Raw genomic sequence first — 21,530 nt, 5'->3', positions numbered from 1 at the left:
CAACAGATTTCATTCATATAGCAGCTGCATTTCTTAGGCAATTAAGCAGCCAGCACAGTCTCAGCATTGTCTACAAAACACACAGCTATGCCTGGTCCAAACCACCTTGTTACAACTTGTATCAGCTTTAAAACCTACAAACAGCTAGAAACTATCCACTAGCAACACCTTGTTTATTTTGCCTTTCTCACTTGCCATACTTCACCCAGGCTCCAAGTTTTAGTACCTAAGGTGACATAACCTCAACGTAAGTCTTATGCATTGCTAAACACCAATCACAGTTCTCACAAACGACATGAAAAGAGAGATGATACAACTAGAGCTAATTCAATTTTACAAATTAGAGTCTCAGACAAGTTACACACCCCACTAGTTCCCCACAAACACAACCAACTCAAAAACCTTTAACATTTCTCAAGTTTTCTAAACTGCATTCCAAAAACACAAGCTTGCTGCTTAAGAATGGAAACACCAATCTCACATACAGATGGGAAATTCAAGGTGTAATACTCAAAAAATGATGAGTTCGTACCTGGCTGGTCCTTGACCTCCTCCTGCACAAAAAAGAATTGGAGCATAATCACGAGAATCAAAAAGTTCATACATAGAGAGACTTTGAAGAGGCCATATCATAGAATTGGAGCAGAATCATGAGAATGAAAGCCATAATCGTTAATTAGGCTTACTGTGAAATTGAAGTAGCAAGTCTTTGTAGAGGCCACATCACAGAATTGGAGCAGAATCACGAGAATGGAAATGGCCACCAGCAGTAGCCTCATACCTTGCATGATTTAGCTCCTACCAAATGCTTTAATGATTGCATGTCCTAGGCAATTTTCAAGAATGTACCTGACGAGTCTCTGCATATGCCATCTCTCTCTGCCGCATGGCTGCTGCATGTTGCTTCTTGAGAGCCCTTGCTTCAATCTCATCTTTGGAGAAGAGAGTGCTGTCCCAGTCTTGACGTATGATCTGGAATAAAGTACATTCAAGGGGGGTTATCGCTCTGCCACATGGCTGCTGCATGTTGCTTCTTGAGAGCTCTTGCTTCAATCTCATCTTTGGAGAAGAGAGTGCTGTCCCAGTCTCGTATGATCTAGAATAAAGTACATTCAAGGGGGGTTATCATGCACCAACTGTAGCATCCTGTATCACTACTAAGGCAAAGGAAGATGTAATGATCATATTAGGTGAAAGTTAAAGCTCTATAGACTTACACTTCTCATAGAGCTGCTCTGGGATCGGATGTTGTGTCCAACAATCTGAGACGTTGAAAGTTACTGATAGTGTTTGTTTTATTTGACCACAAGTGTAGCCCACCAGTGTGGCTGGCCCACAAGTGTGGCTGGCAGAACATGACTGTCTGCAATAAGCTCTTTACCATTTGTCTGAGCATTTGCGAGGATCGTGCCTGCTCCTTCAGCTTGCTTCACCACCATCCCCTTTGCAGCACGAGGATCGAGGCCTCTGTCAGACTACAATCTTACCCTTGACAAGGTCTGGCATTAGTGAATCCATCCTGCACAAATTGGCCTCTCCATTGCTGTTTGGCTGGCCTGCATTGCCTGCATAAATTAAGGGCACTTGCATGATTTTTGCACACAAAAGAACCTTCATCAATTGGTATAAATATAGAAGCTTGTTATACCATCCCAGAAGAGATACACAAGCTATGTTTTGCATCCATTCAGACATACTCAAGAAAGTTGAAGTTTCAGCAGGATGTGTACCTGTTCATTGGCCAGATCATGGCCTTGATACAATGAAACTCCTCTATAGGTAGCTCCATTACCAAGCTTTACAGTGGCTAGAAAATCATGATCAAGTGTGCTTGCACCTATAGTAAGCAGTCATGGAGAAACGTTTGTGATTGACTCTGGGTTTGGGCCTCCATTTCGAGCTAAGCCAACTACAAGGACCCCTCGTTCCATAGCTCCAAAGCTCGCAATGGCTATGGGGTCTATAAAGTAAGGAAGCACTCCACCACCAATAGACACTGAGATGATATCTACTCCATCTTCTACAGCCTTGTCAAATGCTGCATACAGGTCAGAAATGAAACAACCCCCTTTCCAACAGACCTTGTACATGGCAACTCGGGCCCTGGTAGCAATGCCCCATGCTGTTCCTGATGCAGAACCAAGTAAGCTTGCCTGGGGGACATGGTTTCCTGCAGTGGTGGAGGCAGTGTGGGTTCCATGACCTTCATCATCTCTAGTAGATTTCGACTCCAAGGTCTCATTTATGGATCCTACTGCAGACTCATATCCATTGTAGAATGCACGTGCACCTATAAGCTTGCCATTACAAAGGGAAGGGGAGAAGTTAGCTCCAACCTCACATTCACCCTTCCATTTGATGGGAACAGGGCCAAAGGCCTCATCCTCAAAGCTTTTCCTTTCAGGCCAAATTCCCGAATCCATGATTCCAATTATCACATCATCACCATAGCCAGAGACCGGCTAGAGCCCATAAGAAGTGTATGAGCTTCTTTTGCCTCACGAGCTGCATGCATAGCCAAGTTCGTTTGGTGCTGCTTGCCTTGCGTGTCTGCCAAATAATTGCTGTCGTTGTTGTGAAGAGTCAAGCACAGCTTGCATTCATAACTACCAATATGATTTCGCATAAAGTAGGGGTCTTTGGTGAGGTCGATGGTCTCAAGGGCCAGGCAGTGGGGGCAGCTCTCATGGCAAAGGCAGCTCTCAGATTCTTGCTAAGAGACCAAGGATGATGATCTCATCTCCATTTCCTTGAATATGCATGGAACAAGAGCTGTTCAAAAGCTGATAGAAACATTGCACACTCCTGAACAGATATCTATGGTTATTTCAGGACCGAGAGTGAGTGTCATGATGCCAAACCCTTGCTGCAAAGACTTGTGAAGGCGAACAAGCAAGCCAAAATTTGGTCTAGCAGCAACAATGGGGAGAGAAGGGTGCAATGTTTGAAAGTCGAGCAAAGCCCAAAGGCAATGTAGGCCCATGAATTGTGGCGTCCTAGTAGTATGCAATTGGGTGGTAAAATCTTCAGAGACTGTGATCGAGTACACCGTCCAAAGTTTCTAGAGCCTAAGCTTGGGTAGGGCTAAGCTTGGTTGCAAAGCCATGGAACACTGTATGGTAGGCGTAGAGGAGGGTATCATCATCATCATCTTCCTTGGTTTCACTACTGGGTTCTAGTTCTTTGACAGAGGAGAGGAGAGATCGTTGCACCACTTAAGCTCCTTGTAGAACAACCTCTATTAACCCCAACACGAAGAAAGCAAAAGGAAGTGGAAAAGACGTAGGGCAAAGGTGGAAAAAAGGTAGCCCGACTGAAGAAAGAAGAGGAGAAAAGGCCAAAAGCGCAAGGGCAACCTTAAAAGTCCAAGGCAAAGGCAAAAGGGAAAAGGCGCATTTTAAAATAAAAAGGCGCACCCTGAAATCTTGTAAAAGAGCGCCGAGCTCTCACCCGTGCAATTTGTAAATGTAGACGGGCGGTGGAAAGGAAGCTAGAAAGATAGAAGGACAATGGGAAAAAGGGCCTAGGCTACGGCCGGCCATGTAAAAAAAGGGGAAAAGGGGATGACCACCCAAAAGGGATTTAGGGTTTTGTATATAAAGTTGAAAAGTGAATGAGAAGCTCATTCTTATGTGTGGCCAAAAGTAGCTCTCTTCTTCTTCTTCTTCTTCTTCTTCTTGCTTGCTTGAGCTTGTGCTTGAGAGAGGGAGTGTGAGAGTGTGAGGGAGTGAGTGTGTGAGGGTGAGGGATCGAGGAGGAGAAGCTCTCCATCTTCTCCTCTCTTCTCCTCTTCTCTTCTCTTCTCTTGTCTTGCTCGCGGCAATGGAGCTTGAAGATGGAGCTTGCTTGAAGCTTGCACTTGGATCGTAGAGCTACCGGGGTGTGCGGGAGAGGAGGTAACTCGAACGGCATGGAGGTAAGCTCACTACACCCGTAGGTATGGATGGCGCGTCAACTATGTGAGAGGTAGCCATTAGTGCTCGGCTTGGAACGCTTGAAAGAATAAGCGGTCCGAGGGTCTTGGCGGTTGAGCGAAAGCTCCCACATTTTGGTTCCATTGTCGGGACCAACGGATTCAAGCCTTGAGCGCTTGCACGCTTCGAATCGAGCATCAAAGTAGGGTTTGCCCCGAACCGGTGCTTGAGATAGGTAGGAAGCGAGGGGGTTGAAGATGGTATTCGATCTCGTTGGCAAGTAGGTTTTTTGTTTTTCTTGAGATTTATGTTGTGAGATGGAGTAGTGTAGGTATTTACTTTGTGATTTGGAAGCATTAGAGTAGGAGAAAACAAAGAAAAACAAAGAAAATAAGCATTAGGGTTACTGTTGCAAAACAGGGCAAGAATCATGCAAAAGTGGTAAAAAAAACTTACTTGTGATGCCTAAGGTTGGTGAATGAGTTATTGGGGGTGCCAATACCATACGCGGAAGAGGGTATAAGGGCCAGAAGTGGAAAGAAAGGCCACATTGTGCATTGTAGGGTTTCAGGAGAGCAAGAGAGAAGAGGAAAGCGTGGCGAGCCCAGGTAATTCTACACCTCCCCCTACAGTAGTAGGACCAATCTGGAGTTGCACGACAAGGGGAAAGACCTCCAGCGCCCTGCACGTCGAATTTTGCGAGCTGCGGCAAAAACACGCGCGGCGTTCGACGCGTCCGAGTCATGTCGACTCCGGTCCGAGGCCCAGACTCGGCCCTCGGACCACCCAGTCCACTCGGCCAAACCCTAGTCGGCCTCGGACCATCCGAGGAAAAACCCGTCCGAGACTCAAATTCAGCCCTCGGCCACGTCCCACATTCGGCCCTCGGCCCAAGTACCTCGCCCCGCCCGAGTGACCGTGTTCGAATTCGTCTGAATCGTCCGAACTTAGCCCTCGGCCCATGCGCCTCGGCCCGTCCGAGTGACCCACTCGGACCCTACAATTTGGACCTGTTAGGCGGAATTTAGATTTTCTCAAATTTTAACCTGAAGACAGTGAAATTAACCGAGAAACCATATAGAGCCGAAACCATATCACAGATCCATTACCGGGCTGAAATTGAGAGTAAGTGGTTCAAATTTGGCTATAAACGGTCCTCCAAATTGTGCATGGCTTTTACCGTAATGGCCCTGCGGGCCGGGGGGGACTGCCCCCCCCCCCCCCCCTCGGACCCCCGCAGAGGGGGCTCTGCCCCCTTTGCACCTCCCCCGGGTAGGTTGGAGAGAAAACGTGCACTATGACAGGTCCTTCAAATTGGACCCTAGTGTAGCAATGGCTCTACACGAGCATGGAGCCTCACTTGCAATAGAGCAACCAAAAGCCCATACCCAAACAGAGAGAAACAGAGACCCTAGAACATCAATGGGCCAATCTAGCCATCAAGGGCAAAAAGGCCACACCATGAGAACACAAAGACATTGTGTTCATACCATGTCTAGTCAGAGCGAAATGCAACATCAGCAAGCTACAAATGCCAAGATGACTAGACATGACACTCTTGATGAGAGATGTATCTTAAATAGCACTGCACTGACGATCCAAGATAGCAGTGGAGAATCCACACCTGGTTGTGCAGTCGAGAACTCAAGGGCATCTGTCAAAAGGCTTAAATTTACGAGCCAAGACCCGGAAGATGACATAGTACCACCTGCTTATCTTAGGGTCAAACTCACCACAAAAAGAGAGCATACTATTGATGCTCTAATTGATGAAGGAGCAGATTTTAATATCTTGACCTATGAATCATGGACCCTACTAGGCCAACCAGAGCTCACACCGACTGATGCAACTCTTAATCCTTACGGGGAACACCCACAAGCACTTCTAGGGAAGTGTAAAATCCTTGTAATAATTGAAACAGAAAGCTTGCCACTCCTGTTCTATGTTCCTCCCAATAGCGAGAATGGTGGAAAGGAAATCCTCCTAGGAAGGCCCTTCAAAAAGGCTACCAAGTGTGAGGCAGACTACATAGCTCAGAGGATACACTTGACATTACCAGGTGTGAGGATAGTCGCGACCTTTAGCAAGGGTAACTTCAGCAAACCTCGAGGGAAAGGCAAGGAAGGTGCTGACGTAACAGTCAAGCCCATTAACGAGGACAAGGACTTGTTGGAAGAGTTAATACAAGCACAGGTCGAACAACGAGAGCCAGTGAGTGAGGCCATGCCTGAACCAAGAAGGTCAAGAGACAATGCCAAGGACAGGCTTTGGACTTACAAATATCGTAGAAGACCCCAAAAGAAGCCCAAGCCTTATAGACGCAAGCATCGATGGAGAGCTAGCACAACGCCACGATGGATATCCAAGGCATGGCTTCGAGCTCAAGGGTATTATGTAGGCAACCGATGGATTTGGGTGCCAAAACCCCTTGCTAAACCTCCGTGGTCGACTGAAGGCCAGGTCGCATCAAGAGCAAGGAAGCATAGGAGGAGATGTAAGCAAAAAACCAAGTCTCGAGTCAACAATAGTGGAGTGACCGAGCCCCTCATGATCGAAATCAATATACCAAACGGGACCAATCGGAGGGTAGATCCTCGGCCTACCGTGCTCGACAAGCAGATGCCAGATGCAATCGTTGAGGATACGCAGAAGCCACTGGTGCCCAAGGAGCCTTTGATTCCCCAAGAGGATAGCAAGCATCATAGGCACAACATTGCTCAGGGCAAGGTTGAGCGCTCAACAAAGCAAATAGCACAATCATCTAACAGCCATGAGCAAATCTCCAAGCCAATGTCAAAGCCACTTAGGAGTCCTAAGTCTCCTGCACCTTCTTCCCCTACACAGACACAGGAAGCACAACACTCGTTAGGTGCGGCTATTCAATCCCAATCTCGACCTACATCAAAGCTTCCAAATGTCCAAGAGGCAGGACACGACACCATCTGTGGCTCTCAGCCCAAGGATATGCCTATGCAACCTAAGGTGGCTAGCTCAACTGATACTCGGCCTACACAAGGGAATGCTCTAAGAGCAACGACCACTTCTAATTGCCCTAAGGACTTGGCACTGCAATCCACCAAGGGTAGCCAGCCCACTAAACTAGCTGCTCCGACTTCCAATTAGGAATCGCAGCAGTCACAGCCCTTAGCTGTGACAAGACCCCTTGCAGACGGTGTCCTTAGTAGTCTACCTATGAAAGAGGTGTCGCAACCAACTTCCTTGAAAACTCCAGCACTTGCAGAGTGCCTAAAGCCTAGGCTGGAGGAGTTAAACTCAAGGGAGTTGGCTGAAGAGCTAGACTCTCCGAAAAGGGAGGTAATTGTGCTCTCACAACCTAGCAAGGCTATTCAGCAGGCCATGGCCATGTCCCGTAAGGACACACTAGAGGAAGAGAATGCTGAGGCCCAACCAAGCACATCAACGGTTGATCTAGTTCAGGGTCTTGGATCGTTGAGCGGTGCACCTTCATTGACCAAGAAAAAGAGGAGAAAACAACGAAGGCAACAACAAGCACAGGTGGTTGTGGACCCCAAGAGCATTGAGACCAAGAGCGATGGAGAACTGGGAAATAAAGCATCGAGTCCATCCACCAATGAACCCATTAATGCCTCTTCTAATAGCGGTGAACCCTCAGACGCACCCGTGTGCTCTGAAAAACCAAAGCAACCGTTGCCATCAACAGTTGCTTGCAACACTCTATCCACTGACAATAGAACTTGCATTGACCAATCAAGAGTGGATACAACGTCATCACAGCAGGGTGACAAATCTATGCCAGTCACATCCAAGAAGAACCATGACAAAATAGCAGCAAAACCTCAGGAGAAACGTGAGAACCCCAAGAGCATAGGAAATCCTAGCGTTGACCAATCTTGCTCATCTAGGCCTGAGCCCCCAGCCATCCTAAAGCCTAAGGAAACTCTTAGAACTTTGCATGAGATAGCAACTGCGCAAACCCTCGATGAACATAGAAGTGTCACAGAATGCTTAATTGAGTTGGATGCTAAGCTCAAGGTGGTCGCACGTGTCTGTCAAGATTGTGGGAGAGAAGGAAGGAGTCTCACTTGTAGCTTTCTTGCTTGCACAATGGGGAAATACACACAAGGGTGGAGGTTGAAAACAGTTTTCCTCTTCTTAGTTGTGTAAGCCAAAAAGAACTCTCATACAAAGAAATAGAAGAACCCTATATATGGGTCTCAAACCAAACTCAACTAACTAAGGTGGCATACTAACCAAGCCACGAACTAGAGTAGATAAGGATAGCTGTCATCTAGCTATTATTCATGGGCAGTGTACCAACCGCATCTACAACTGACAAGTCGGTGACATAAATGCACAACGATCACCTGCCATATCACGAGTGGAGCTCGATATCTCAACACTCCCCCTCGAGCTCAATCCCAATTCCTGCACACCAAGCAGGTCTCTAAACTTACGTAGCTTCGTTGCGCCCAATGCCTTCGTGAATATGTCAGCTACATGATCCTCTGTGCTGACATAAACTAGATCAATAAGACCTAGTAAAACCCTCTCTCGCACATAGTGATAATGCACCTCAATGTGCTTTGTTCTAGCATGATAGACTGGGTTATTTGCCAAGTGTATACTACTCATGTTGTCACAATAAATGACAACTGGCCCATCTATAGACTGATGCATATCATAAAGTAGCTTATGCAACCAAGCTACCTCACATGCAGCCATTGCTGCATCCCTGTACTCAGCCTCTGTGCTCGACAAGGCAACTGTAGGCTGTTTCTTGCTGCTCCAAGTGACTGCAGCACTCCCAAAAGAGAACACATATCCACTGGTAGATCGTCTATCAGAAATACTACCAGCCCAATCAGCATCAGTGTATCCATGCAACTGTATCTGAACCCCAGTCTCATAAAATAGTCCATACTGCAATGTGGACTTCACATACCTGAGTATGCGTCTAGCCGCATCCAAATGTGGTTTCCTTGGAGCCTGCATAAATTGACTTACCAATCCAACAGCATAGCTCAAATCTGGCCTGGTAATAGTCATATAAATCAAACTTCTTACTATGCGTCTGTACATAGTAGGGTCTTCTAGAAGCTCACCTGCATCTGTGCTCAGCTTCACATTCTGCTCCAAAGGAACTGAAATAGGCTTACAGCCTGTCATCCCATATTTGGACAGCATGTCCAATCCATACTGCCTCTGCAAGAGCTGTATCCCACTTAGTGATCTAATCACCTCAATGCCCAAGAAATAACGCAGCTCTCCCAAATCCTTCATCTCAAACTTCTGCTTCAATAGCATTTTCACATGAAGGATATCTTCATCACTGTCACCTGTCATAATCAAATCATCAACATAAATGACAAGTAGCATAATACCTTTCTCTATTTTTCTCACATAAAGTGAGAAATCTGCCTTGGAAATCTGAAAGCCAATAGTGACAAGATACTGTCCTATCTTGTCAGACCATGCTCTAGGTGCTTGCTTCAAGCCATACAAGGCTTTCTTCAACCTGCAAACAAACTCAGGATGAACAGCATGCACATAACCTGGTGGCTACTCCATATAGACCTCTTCTTGCAAATCACCATGCAAGAAGGCATTCTTTACATCCATCTGATGTAAAGACCATCCCTTTGATGCAACCATAGCAATGACTGCTCTTACGGTTGCCATCCTTGCAATCGGACTGAATGTTTCTTCATAGTCAATGCCATATGTTTGTGCATACCCCTTGACTACTAATCTTGCCTTGTATCTATTCACAGAACCATCTGCATTGTGCTTCACCTTATAAACCCACTTACAGCCAATTGCATTTTTACCTTTAGGCAAAGGTATCAATTCCCATGTAGCATTTTCTTCCAAGGCATCCATTTCTTCATCCATGGCTTTCTCCCATTTTTCTTTTCCCATGGCTTCCTCAAAAGAACTGGGTTCTGGTTCCTGTATCACTTTAACCATATATGCATAGTGAATGGCTGTAAATCCATCATATTTCAGCCTATCCATAGGATACCTAGCTCTCGTAGACCTGCGCAAAGTAGGTTCACTCCCAGGTGCTCTCAAAACATCCCTGGTCTTCCTTACTCCAGGTGTAACAATAGAAGGAATACCCAACTCATCATCAATGCTCTGTTCTGAGCCATTGGATTCACCATCCACATAAGAGTGACCTGCATTCACATCAAACATGGGCTGATCAACCTTCTCTTTTCCTTTTCGTGATACCTGCATACCACTATCTGCATTGCTTTGAGAAGATTCTCCTGATCTCAATCTGCTTGTCCATGGCGAAGAATGTGAACCACTGCTAGAGGACGCTCCATGTCCACTAATATTTTGTGACTGCTGCTGTGAATTCTGTGCAGCATTACCATTTTGTGCATCTACATCATCAATCACATTTACTGGTTTATACCAGCTACTCATCTCATAAAAAACAACATCTCTGCTCACTGTAAACTTACGAGTAGAAGGGTTATAACATCTATACCCTTTTTGCTGCAGAGAGCAACCAATAAAGATGCACTTCTCAGCTTTTGGATCCAACTTGGATCTCAACTCATCTGGCACATGTACATAGGCAATGCAACAAAAAATTTTCAAATGAGAAATATGTGGTTTCCTACTAGTATACCTCTCCTCTGGAGTCATTCCATGTATTGCTGCAGTGGGAGTCTTGTTCATTATGTAGACTGCTGTAGCAACTGCTTCAGCCCAATAAAAATCTGGCAAGTCTTTTTCATTGAGCATGGCATGAGATACCTCTCCAATATGCCTGTTTTTCCTTTCTGCAATTCCATTTTGTTGTGGGGTATGACTGCATGAATATTGCTGCTTTATGCCATGCTCCTGCAAGAACCTTGCAAACTCATTTGAGAGGTACTCTCCCCCTCCATCTGACCTTAGGCATTTTATCTGCAGGCGTGTTTCTTTTTCAACCATAGCTTTAAGAGTTTTGAAATGCCCAAAAACTTCACTTTTCTTTTTCATAAAATACACCCAAACTTTTCTGCTATAGTCATCAATAAAAGTGACAAAATAATGACAGCCTCCAAGAGATACAGCTTTAGTAGTCCACACATCAGAGTGGATTAATTCCAATGGCTTCTCACTCTCTTGAACATGTCTAGGAAATGGTTTCCTTGCCTGTTTTCCAAACTGACAAGCTTCACATACCTTATGCATTTCTGCAACCTTGAATTTAGGCAATCCTGCAACAATATTTTGGGCATGCATTGATTTAAGTCGCTGTACATTAACATGACCAATGCGTTTATGCCAGATATCAATATCTGCAACTACACCGGTCCCATGTGCAAACATTGCTGCACTCAATTCAGACATGTCTGCATCCAGTGTAAACATTCTGCCCTTCTTCTTTCCTTTTGCTATCAAGCGACCTTTATTTTTCATATCCTCAACAAAGCATCCATGAGGATTAAATCTGACCTGTAAGCCTTGCTCAACCATTTGACCAACAGAAACCAGATTCTTGGTGATATTTGGGACATGAAATACATCGGACAGGTATTTCTTTTTCCCATCCTGCATAGACAAATGAATTTTTCCAATCTGCACAATAGGATGTGCAGTATCATCACCAGTCTCCACAAATCCTAGTTTTTCCATTTTCCTTGCATCCTCTATCCATTCAGCATGACCTATCATGTGGTTTGATGCACCTGAGTCAACATACCATACATCATTGCTTTCTTCTGCACTTGTCACAGAATTGTTCATGTGCTGCACCATAAACAAATGCTCATTTCTGTCATCACCCTGTCTACTAGAAGATGCATAATTCCCTTGTTGCAGTTTTTCATTCATGATGTCATTCTGCTTTTTATAGCAGTCTTTAGCCATATGACCCATTTTACCACAGTAATAGCATTCAACATTACTGTTTGCATTTTGGCCTCTTTGCCATCTACCACGACCTCTTTGGCTCCCCCTGCCCTAGAGTTACCATGTCCTCCTCCATAGGACTGGTTTTCTTGAGTTTGCTGCATATTCTGATTTCTACCACGGCCTCCATATCGGCCTCCTGTACCTCTGCCTCTACCTCTTCCAGCATTTGAGTAGAAGACAGCTTCTTTTAAAGTTCCTCCTGAAGAAGATGCAGCACCATTTCTCTGCTCCTCAGAAATTAGAAGAGCAATCAACTCCTCAAAATCAGGAAATCTTTCACAGACGGAAATGGATGTTCGGAACTGTGCATAATCCTTTCCCAGACCATTCAAGATCACTGAGACTAAATCATCATCTTCCACTGGCGACCCAATGGAAGTAAGTGCATCTGCAATCTTCTTCACCTTCATGTGGTAGTCATTGATGCTCATACTTTCTCTTTGCACATTGTGCAACTCTTGCTTGAGCTGCATTTTCCTGGCTTGAGTATTTGTGCTATACATTTTTGACAAAGTATCCCATGCCTCCTTTGGCGTACTTGCATCTTGAATATGCACAATCATAGAGTCTAAAATGCTGATAGACAGCCAGTACATAACTTTCCTGGCTCTCTCATGCCATGCTTTAAATGCCTGCATTTGCTGTTGATTAAGAACATCAGGAAGAACTGGTTCTTCTTCATTTCCTGCAACAAATTCCCAATATCCTTTTCCCATAAGGAAATTCGTCATTCTAAGCTTCCATGCTTGGAAGTTGTTCTTGTCAAGCTTTTCAGTGACAATCTGTGAGAGAGAATCAGACGCCATTACAGAACACTGCAAAAAATTCTGTCACTGCAAACAACACAGCTTCAACCTCACAAAGGCAAATCTGCAAAACTGACGAAAGTGGTATTTGACCACACAGTCACTTCCTAGTGACGATTTTGCATCAACAGGCAACAGGGATGATTCTGTAACTCCCAATGTCTCTGCGCACAAGCATACGATGCAATTTCTATAGTAACTTTTCACCGACCTGTAGAACAGTGGCTGCACAGCATAAAACTGGGCCTTTTCCTGAGTGCGTGCAGAAAACTTCCGCCTCCAAAACAGGCCCCGAAATGGCCTCATATCAAAAAAACAAGGTCCCCAAGGGCTAAAGCCCTATCCCGCAGCATATACTGCCCTCTTGCTTCACTGCGAAGAGCGTCTCAACCTAAGACAATGCACTCCTCCACTTTCCGGCTGTGCTACCTGCAGAGATCTGCTCCCAAAACAGAAAATGAAAGCAACACTGCTCCTCTTACCAGAACACCGCGAGCTTGGCTTGCTTTCTTGAGCTCCTTACCACGAACAAGGCTCTGATACCATGTCAAGATTGTGGGAGAGAAGGAAGGAGTCTCACTTGTAGCTTTCTTGCTTGCACAATGGGGGAATACACACAAGGGTGGAGGCTGAAAACAATTTTCCTCTTCTTAGTTGTGTAAGCCAAAAAGAACTCTCATACAAAGAAATAGAAGAACCCTATATATGGGTCTCAAACCAAACTCAACTAACTAAGGTGGCATACTAACCAAGCCACGAACTAGAGTAGATAAGGATAGCTGTCATCTAGCTATTATTCATGGGTGGTGTACCAACCGCATCTACAACTGACAAGTCAGTGACATAAATGCACAACGGTCACCCTGGCATATCACGAGTGGAGCTCGATATCTCAACAGTGTCTACGTCCTTGCGGACATGGGCACAATCCCCAAGGAGCAACTTGGAGATTACTTGATCTTTCCTCTATCATGGGAAGAGCAATAACATCTTATCTCATAGACATAGAGCAACTAAAGCGACTGTCAGCAGGCTAGAGTCAATTTGAGCAGCGTTGGTGCGAAAGCCGCGTTGTAATGGCCGAACTAGGGGCTCAGATCATGACAGTCTCAGAAGAGCGATTGGCCAAATGGCAGTCTCAAAGAGACCCAACCTATGTGGCACCAACTTCCCTTCAAGTGATGACTGCCATTCGGGGTATGGACTTAGGTGGAACTAGCCAAGAGAACACTCTGTTTGATAAGGTTCTCACTGAGGAGGAGTTACATATTGCCAGTAGACTCGGTCAAGGTTCCATGCTACTCGACGTGGCAAAATATCTATCAGTATTAAGTAAGTTGCCGCGAATACTAGATGTGTGTGCCACGCCCCGGTACAACCCCGAGTTCTACACTTGGTTCTTATCCTCGTGAACTGACATGGATTCATAAATATGTATATAAATAAACACTGCTTTTTGTGTCACCGTGTATAAACAATGTCAACACACACAAGCAATGATAGTCAAGCACAGGGAGAAGAGTGGGGTCAGATAAACTAAGCTCCTCAAGTCCTCCTCTCATCACGGATTTAAAAGCCATGTGACCAGCCCCACCTCCAAGTGAAAGGCATGCGACCCACATTGCCGCCATAGGAAGCCTTGACCAACAACTCTGATGGTGTAGATAGAGTGTAGTCCCTTTCAATACACCTGCTTCCCTTGTTGGTCTATCCTTTTGAGGATGTGCCCTGTCCCACTCCACGACAACCAGTCCACGCGACTTAGCATAAACTAATATCCGCTAATGTGACTGGAGGCAACACGAACATCAGCATGGGGGCCATTCCTCTATAACAAACACCGCATGCCTCACCCCTCCCCTTCTTGTCATATACGCTTGATAAACCACACTAAAATCCCTTTCATGCAAACAGTTGTATCCTATATCCAGGTCTAACCCTTGGATTGCATCTTGCAGGCTTCCTTTTTGACGGATCATGGAGAACCATGGACATCTGGCATGCAAAGACGCTCTTCGCAAACGAGGGAGCATGTGGTATGCGCCCCTCCACCGGAGCGCTATGTGCCCACCCTCAAGAGGTATGCCAAGAAGCGAGGCCCTAAGCGACACTGTCCAAGGTGAAGGCCGAAGAATCCTCGAGTCAAGAAAGGCGAGACTCAAAGCGCGCAACAGGTGGCAGCACTAGTGGCACAAACCCCCCACTCACGCTCGGGCCCCAGATGCTCAAGGGCAGAAAGGGCAGCTCGGGAAAGGGAAGAATTTAATGAATTGTTTAAAGACATTCTGGAAACGGTAGCGGGTCGGGACTACACTATTCATGTCCCGGCCGACATGTTCCCTACCCAACCCCACAGGAGCCCCACACCAGCAGAGCCCCAATCACCCTGCCACCCAGACTCGCCCCACCTCGTACAAATAGAGTAGCCCCATGTTGTAGAAAGGGCTTATCAAATGCTACATGGCCATAACTTTTTATCTTTAAATGGTTAAGTGTTGACATGTTCTCAAATTGTACGAACTTTTCATATCTGCATTTAATATATTTCACGTCTTTAGCAAAAGAAAAAGCTAATCAAGCGCAGGTGATAAATGTCTAAGTCAACACCATAGAATTCAGATAAGTGATGTCTCCTTGCATTGCACTGGTTTATTATAGTTGCGGCATATACCATGCATGTACTCTCATGAAGTGACAAGTGGATACAAGATGAGACAGGTCTTTGGGCGAAAGTGTTCAATGCCCGATCACCGCAAGACCATCGACCCCACAAGGAGCCGTGGCAAAGCCACGCTGCCGAAAGCACGAATCACCCTTGCCAACCGCCCACATCGCATGGCCCAAAGCACATTCATGGGCCACGCTCCCTTTCTGGGTCAAGCTCTATAGTTGGCTTACGGCAGTTGTTACCTCAATTGTGCCAACATCGCATGTGTCGCAAGGAGGTTTGCAATATCTCAAGTGTATCTCCCCATTTCGCCAATTTCTTCTCTAACAACAAGGCTAGGGCGCAATCATCATTGTACTATCCATTTTCTGAGCCTTCGAAGCTTGACATTTCCCAACCCATTGAAAGGCTGATAGCCTCAACATATTGTAATGGTTGTACTCAGGCAAGGCAAAAAAAAAAAAACGAATGAAAAGATACGAAGCTCCCACGATCACAGCATAGCACCTAGGGGTCCTCAAATTAGGTACGTCTAGTGACCTTGGTCGACTGGCTTCGTCCCTAGTCCCCTAGCCCTTTACCATCACCCACAATTATTTAGGGCACATCAAGGGCAAGACATATGTGGGGAGCTTGTCTCGCCTATGGTTCGACCTGTCACCTTGACCCACTTGCACAATTCTCTCTTGCACTCTACCTTAGTACCATTGCAATCAATGGTGATAAGCACCGCACAATTGGCCATGAAAAATACACCGTACTCATCAAGCAAGAACCTAGCCCACGGTCTTCTAACTACGTAATATCTAAGTAAGCACGAGCACTCACATAATATCTGCACCGAAGTATATCCACAGTTTGGGTCCTCAAGTGCAGGACAATACTCTAGGCTTGCTTAGAGTTCGACCTGTCTCCCAAACTAATCAAAATATGTCTTGTGCACGATAAGAAGACTAGCACTACCCCTTAAGGAGAGACCACATGCGAGGTTTTCCAATTACAAGTATAAGGTGTTGTTTGCTTTTCATCAACATTCAACTCTAAATGCTTATCCCTTAGCATCCAACAAGCCTGCAAAGAATTGTCATGTGCAGAATCCCCAATAAACCAACACTTGTGCTAGCCATCAATACAATCCCCAACACAGAATAGCCCTATCACCAACTCCAACAACCTTCTACCAGCCACCTTGGCCACCAATAGGCCCCCAGGACCTTCCGCCACACCACCACCAACACTCATCCACGAAAACCATAGGCATCCTTGTCACCCACGTCTTCGGTGCATGCTACAGCCTACTACCTACGACGGTGAGTGCCATGGGACTGGCACTCGTCTAGGAGGGGGGTAATGTTAACCCCAACACGAAGAAAGCAAAAGGAAGTGGAAAAGACACAGGGCAAAGGCGGAAAAAAGGTAGCTCGACTGAAGAAAGAAGAAGAGAAAAGGCCAAAAGCGCAAGGGCAACCTTAAAAGTCCAAGGCAAAGGCAAAAGGGGAAAGGCGCATTTTAAAATAAAAAGGCGCACCCTGAAATCTTGTAAAAGAGCGCCGGGCTCTCACCCGTGCAATTTGTAAATGTAGACGGATGGTGGAAAGGAAGCTAGGAAGATAGAAGGACAATGGGAAATAGGGCCTAGGCTACGGCCGGCCATGTAAAAAAAGGAGAAAAGGGGATGACCACCCAAAAGGGATTTAGGGTTTTGTATATAAAGTTGAAAAGTGAATGAGAAGCTCATTCTTGTGTGTGGCCAAAAGTAGCTCTCTTCTTCTTCTTCTTCTTCTTCTTCTTCTTCTTCTTCTTCTTCTTCTTGCTTGCTTGAGCTTGTGCTTGAGAGAGGGAGTATGAGAGTGTGAGGGAGTGAGTGTGTGAGGGTGAGGGACCGAGGAGGAGAAGCTCTCCATCTTCTTCTCTCTTCTTCTCTTCTCTTGTCTTTCTCGCGGCAATGGAGCTTGGAGGGTGGAGCTTGAAGATGGAGCTTGCTTGAAGCTTGCACTTGGATCGTGGAGCTACCGGGGTGCGTGGGAGAGGAGGTAACTCGAACGGCATGGAGGTAAGCTCACTACACCCGTAGGTATGGATGGCGTGTCGGCTATGTGAGAGGTAGCCATTAATGCTCGGCTTGGAACGCTTGAAAGAATAAGCGGTCCGAGGGTCTTGGCAGTTGAGCGAAAGCTCCCACAACCTCATTACTTTGTCTTCTGCACAAAAAGCAGCCACTGTGCGGATATTGCTTACGGCCTCACCTGCCACCCCTATCCTTCCTGCATGACATGCAAGGAGAGAAGTCCCAGTCTTCTGACAGCAGTACTACTACACTGACTAGTGTGCATGAGAAGACATGCATCATGCATGAGAGCATGAGAGTTAGCCACGTGTCACATACGTTAATTGAACCAAGGGTATGACATACTCCACCGACATTTGAGGAGCAGTAGGAATAATGGTAGGTCTAGTGGTAGCAAACATGACAATCGGCTACATAATCTCAGTGTGGGACATGGAATGGTAAGGTGGGGATTCATAAGACCACCCAACGGTGTCCTCATTTAAGTATTTGAAGGATCTAATTGTTGTTTCTGTGTGTTTGGAGAGTGGTTAAGGAGGGATTCCTCATCAAAGACAAGTGTGCGGGCATAAAAGAATCTATGCCTACTTTCATCATATAATAAATATCCTTTGATACCAAAGGGTATGACTTGGATGGTTCTATCGAATTTGGAAAAGGTTCTTATTCCCTATTTGCAAATAATAAGCTACCTATACGCTTAAGCATCCCCCTTGTTTGTGTACATCAACTTTTGTTTTCCCTCATTTTTCCTCGACGATGCGGACGAGTGGCAAGGTGGAAATGAGGGGGCCTACGGGCCGTATTATGAAGAGAATGACCACATAGCTGATCCAGCGCAACCAGTATGGGAAAATGAGTCTAGTTTTGTGTTTGATGGAGTGTTGGCGGAGGAGTGCGCGGAAGAGAAGATGACCTGCGGGTCAGATCTATTACCGGAAGGGGTGGTTTTGGAAGAGTGCTCAATGGGGGAAGAGGCAAAAGATGCCGAGCCCCAAACAGATGATTCTTTGGAAGGTAAGTTGGATGGATTGGGTGATGAGGAGATGGAAGATGTTGGCGGGGATGAAGAGGAAGACTCCTGCACCTGGAGGGAGGATAAAGAAATCGGGACAGGCATCGAAACTCCTGCACCTGGGGGGAGTATAAATAATCCGAGATAGGTGGAACGGTCTGGAACTAAAGAACAGGTTGAGCCCGATCATGTTATTGAAGAGATGGGAGGGAAAGTGGAAAGGAGCGGAATGGGGATAGAGGCCATTTTATTGAGTGAAGAGGCCGAATGGCCAACTCTGGAAGAACTCGTGAGCCGCGAGTATAAACAAATGGCCGAAAATGAGGAGCTTGTGGAAGAACTCATGAGCCGCGAGTCTAAACAAACGGCCGAACATGATGAGCTTGTGGAAGAACTCGTGAGCCGCGAGTTTAAACAAACGGCTGAACATGATGAGCTTGTGGAAGAACTCGTGAGCCGCGAGTCTAAACGAATGGCCAAACATGATAAGCTCGTGAACCGTGAGGATAAAGAAACGGCCGTGGGTGGAGAAAGGAATGGAGAAGGCATGGTACTCGTGAGCCGCGAGGATAAAGAAATGGCCGTGTGTGGAGGAAGGGTTGAAGGAGAAGGCAGGGTACTCGTGAGCCGCGAGGATAAAGAAATGGCCGTGTGTAGAGAAAGGGATGAGGAAGAAGACAGAATACTCGTGAGCCGCGAGGATAAAGAAACAGTAGTGTGTGGAGAGGAGAGTGGAGGAGAAGGCATTGTACTCGTGAGCCGTGAGGATAAACTAACGGCCGGCACAATACTCATGAGCCGCGAGGATAAAGAAAAGGCCGAGTGCAGCGAGAAGGATGGAGGTAGAGGCATAATACTCGTGAGCCGTGAGGATAAAGAAACGGCCGTGTGTCGAGTGGAGAAGGATGAAGGAGAAGGCAAACTACTCGTGAGCCATGAGGATAAAGAAATGGCCGGGTGTGGAGAGAAGGATGGAGCTGAAGGCATAATACTCGTGAGCCGCGAGGATAAAGAAACGGCCGGGTGCAGGGATGAGGAGACAGGAGACCACACAGTGGTGGGGCAGGAGGGAAAGCAGAGGAGTGGAGCAGAGAAGAGGACAAAGGATGAAACCCACGCTGGGGAGTGGGCCAAATCTGATGATACTTCAAGACACAAGGCGAAGGGTGAGACATCGGAGTCGATCCCGGAGCCCCAACAAACCAAGTCAGCTAGCAAGGGAAGGCATGTAAGTTTCAGCAATGAGCTGCAGGTATTCTCTTACGAAACTGATGCGGTCAGAGATTGTGCTCAAGTGGCTGATTACAAGGGAAGCAAACCCTCATGCAGGAAAGAAGATAGGGGTACTGGGGTGCCCCTCGTGTGGACAGATAGCGGCGGGTGGATCTTCTAGAATGGGACTCAAGTTGCGGAGGTGCATGAGGCTGGGGACCTTGTACTTCGAATGGACTGTCTTTCAAGGAGTCCACTTCAAACTTGAAGTCTACTTGCACGTTCAAACCCATTCCGGTCTCAGGGCCAAAGGGTTGCAACCTGCTTGGTGACATCATCGTGGTCGGATGGCTTCATGATCGAGCCGAGCAAGTTGCACAGAGGCTTCACCCTCCTGAGGATCAAAGACAGATTCGACTCAATAAGGAGCCTAACTCATCTGCCGACGCCAAGTGTGAAGGCTTGGTTCCAACATGTGCCTATAAGTTTTATCTCGGCGGGAGAAGGCCAACGCTCACAGCCAAAGAAATGGACTTGGCGGTGAGGGCAAGGCAGTATGCGGCAACCCCGCGTTTCGACTTGTGCAAGCTATTCTGTACTTACTTGCAAAATCAGGCCATTCGGGGCAATTTCGAGGTGGACACAGTGAGAGAGATGGCCCTCGCGCTGCAAGCTAGACGGTTTGATGGCTTTCATCAAGTCCATCTAACTTACATGCAGGTGACCCAGCTCAATCTGGCCAAGCAGGGCCTGTTAGTGCAAGCCGGCGCAGTATGGCAACCTTGTAGCAATGGCCTCTGCATTTATTTGCGCATCACTGAGATAAATCGGGCCGGAGAGGGCCAACACAGAAGGCTTCGGCAGGTGTGGGCGGTAAGTCGGATCTGGCCAAGCAGGGCTCAAAACGAAGAAGGATAAAACATGCAGGGACAATGGACCTCGCCAGGAGAGCGCGCCGACACTCAGCACCACAGGTAAAATCCAAGCGCTTTGCAGGTAAACTCCCGAAGATCCGTGGCAGACAGGGCACTTCAAAAAGGAAAAGAAAGACCAAGGATGGCGCGGCTAAGTGGGATCGGACGTTCCGCGCAAGGCGACATGCAGCTTTTGCAAAGAGACGATCTACTGCTGAAGGAGCCGCAAAGTCCAACATTCCATGCACACCATGAAGAATTAAGGCGTGGGGTGGTGAACTACTTCACGCCGGAGCAATGGATAGAGCGAGAAGAGCAAAGAGGTAAGTGGCCTTACAGCGCATCACCACGACATCCTCCAACAAGGCGTCATCGAATGATCCGGCTACAAAGAGCCCAACAAAAGAAAGAGCTTGCGACACCAACACCACACTTTAACATTGGGAAGATCCAACCAGGTGGAGGTGTCTCAGGGTGGCTTGTAAGTATACTTGAGAGCATAACTATGTAGGGGCATTCGTATAGTTACCTTCACTTTTTTGAAACTAGGTAAGAGGGTTGGGTTTATTCTTGTAAATAACAAACTCTTAGTACCTACTCAACTCGAAGTGGGCTTCGAGTTTTTTGTAGGGGGGTGTGTATAGGGGAGGTACCCTACTCGAGGCTTGGCTCTCCTTGGGCGCGTCGGGGTGTGGGGCCGTTGTGCGTGTCGCTTGCGCATGGTTAAGTAGCTCGGGGCTTCCCCCAGGAATAGGTGAGTGGGGATGGTGAGTGCAAACAGTGAGAGTGAGGGGGATGGGTAGTCTTTTCATGGGGCGAGAGGTGAGTGGGGTGTTGGCCCGAAGTGAAGGGTTTCATGTATGAGCCCTTGCGTAAGCACTAGAAACTTTCAAGTGCCTTGAGGAAAAGCTCCTTGCCCGTTAGGGGGAGATGTCATGGTGGACTGTGGAACCATGTCGCGTTGAGGCGCCGTGTTGAGTTGAGAAACCGTGCCGTGTTATGTTGGGGAATCATGTCGTGTTATAGTAATACGT

The 21,530-nt window shown here is 46.7% G+C and overlaps 1 pseudogene; it reads right to left on the bottom strand.

Annotated features, from left to right (window-relative positions):
* Window positions 1-404: 404 nt before the first annotated feature.
* Window positions 405-4,659, bottom strand: LOC148032841 (subtilisin-like protease SBT1.7; annotated as a pseudogene).
* Window positions 4,660-21,530: the final 16,871 nt, after the last annotated feature.

Source organism: Lygodium microphyllum, chromosome 8 (genome assembly GCF_053477565.2).
Source record: "Lygodium microphyllum isolate KBCC chromosome 8, Lygodium_microphyllum_v1.1.10, whole genome shotgun sequence".
Taxonomy (NCBI): domain Eukaryota; kingdom Viridiplantae; phylum Streptophyta; class Polypodiopsida; order Schizaeales; family Lygodiaceae; genus Lygodium; species Lygodium microphyllum.
Note: the sequence above shows the minus strand (reverse complement) of the source record. Positions and strands in the feature narration are given on the sequence as shown.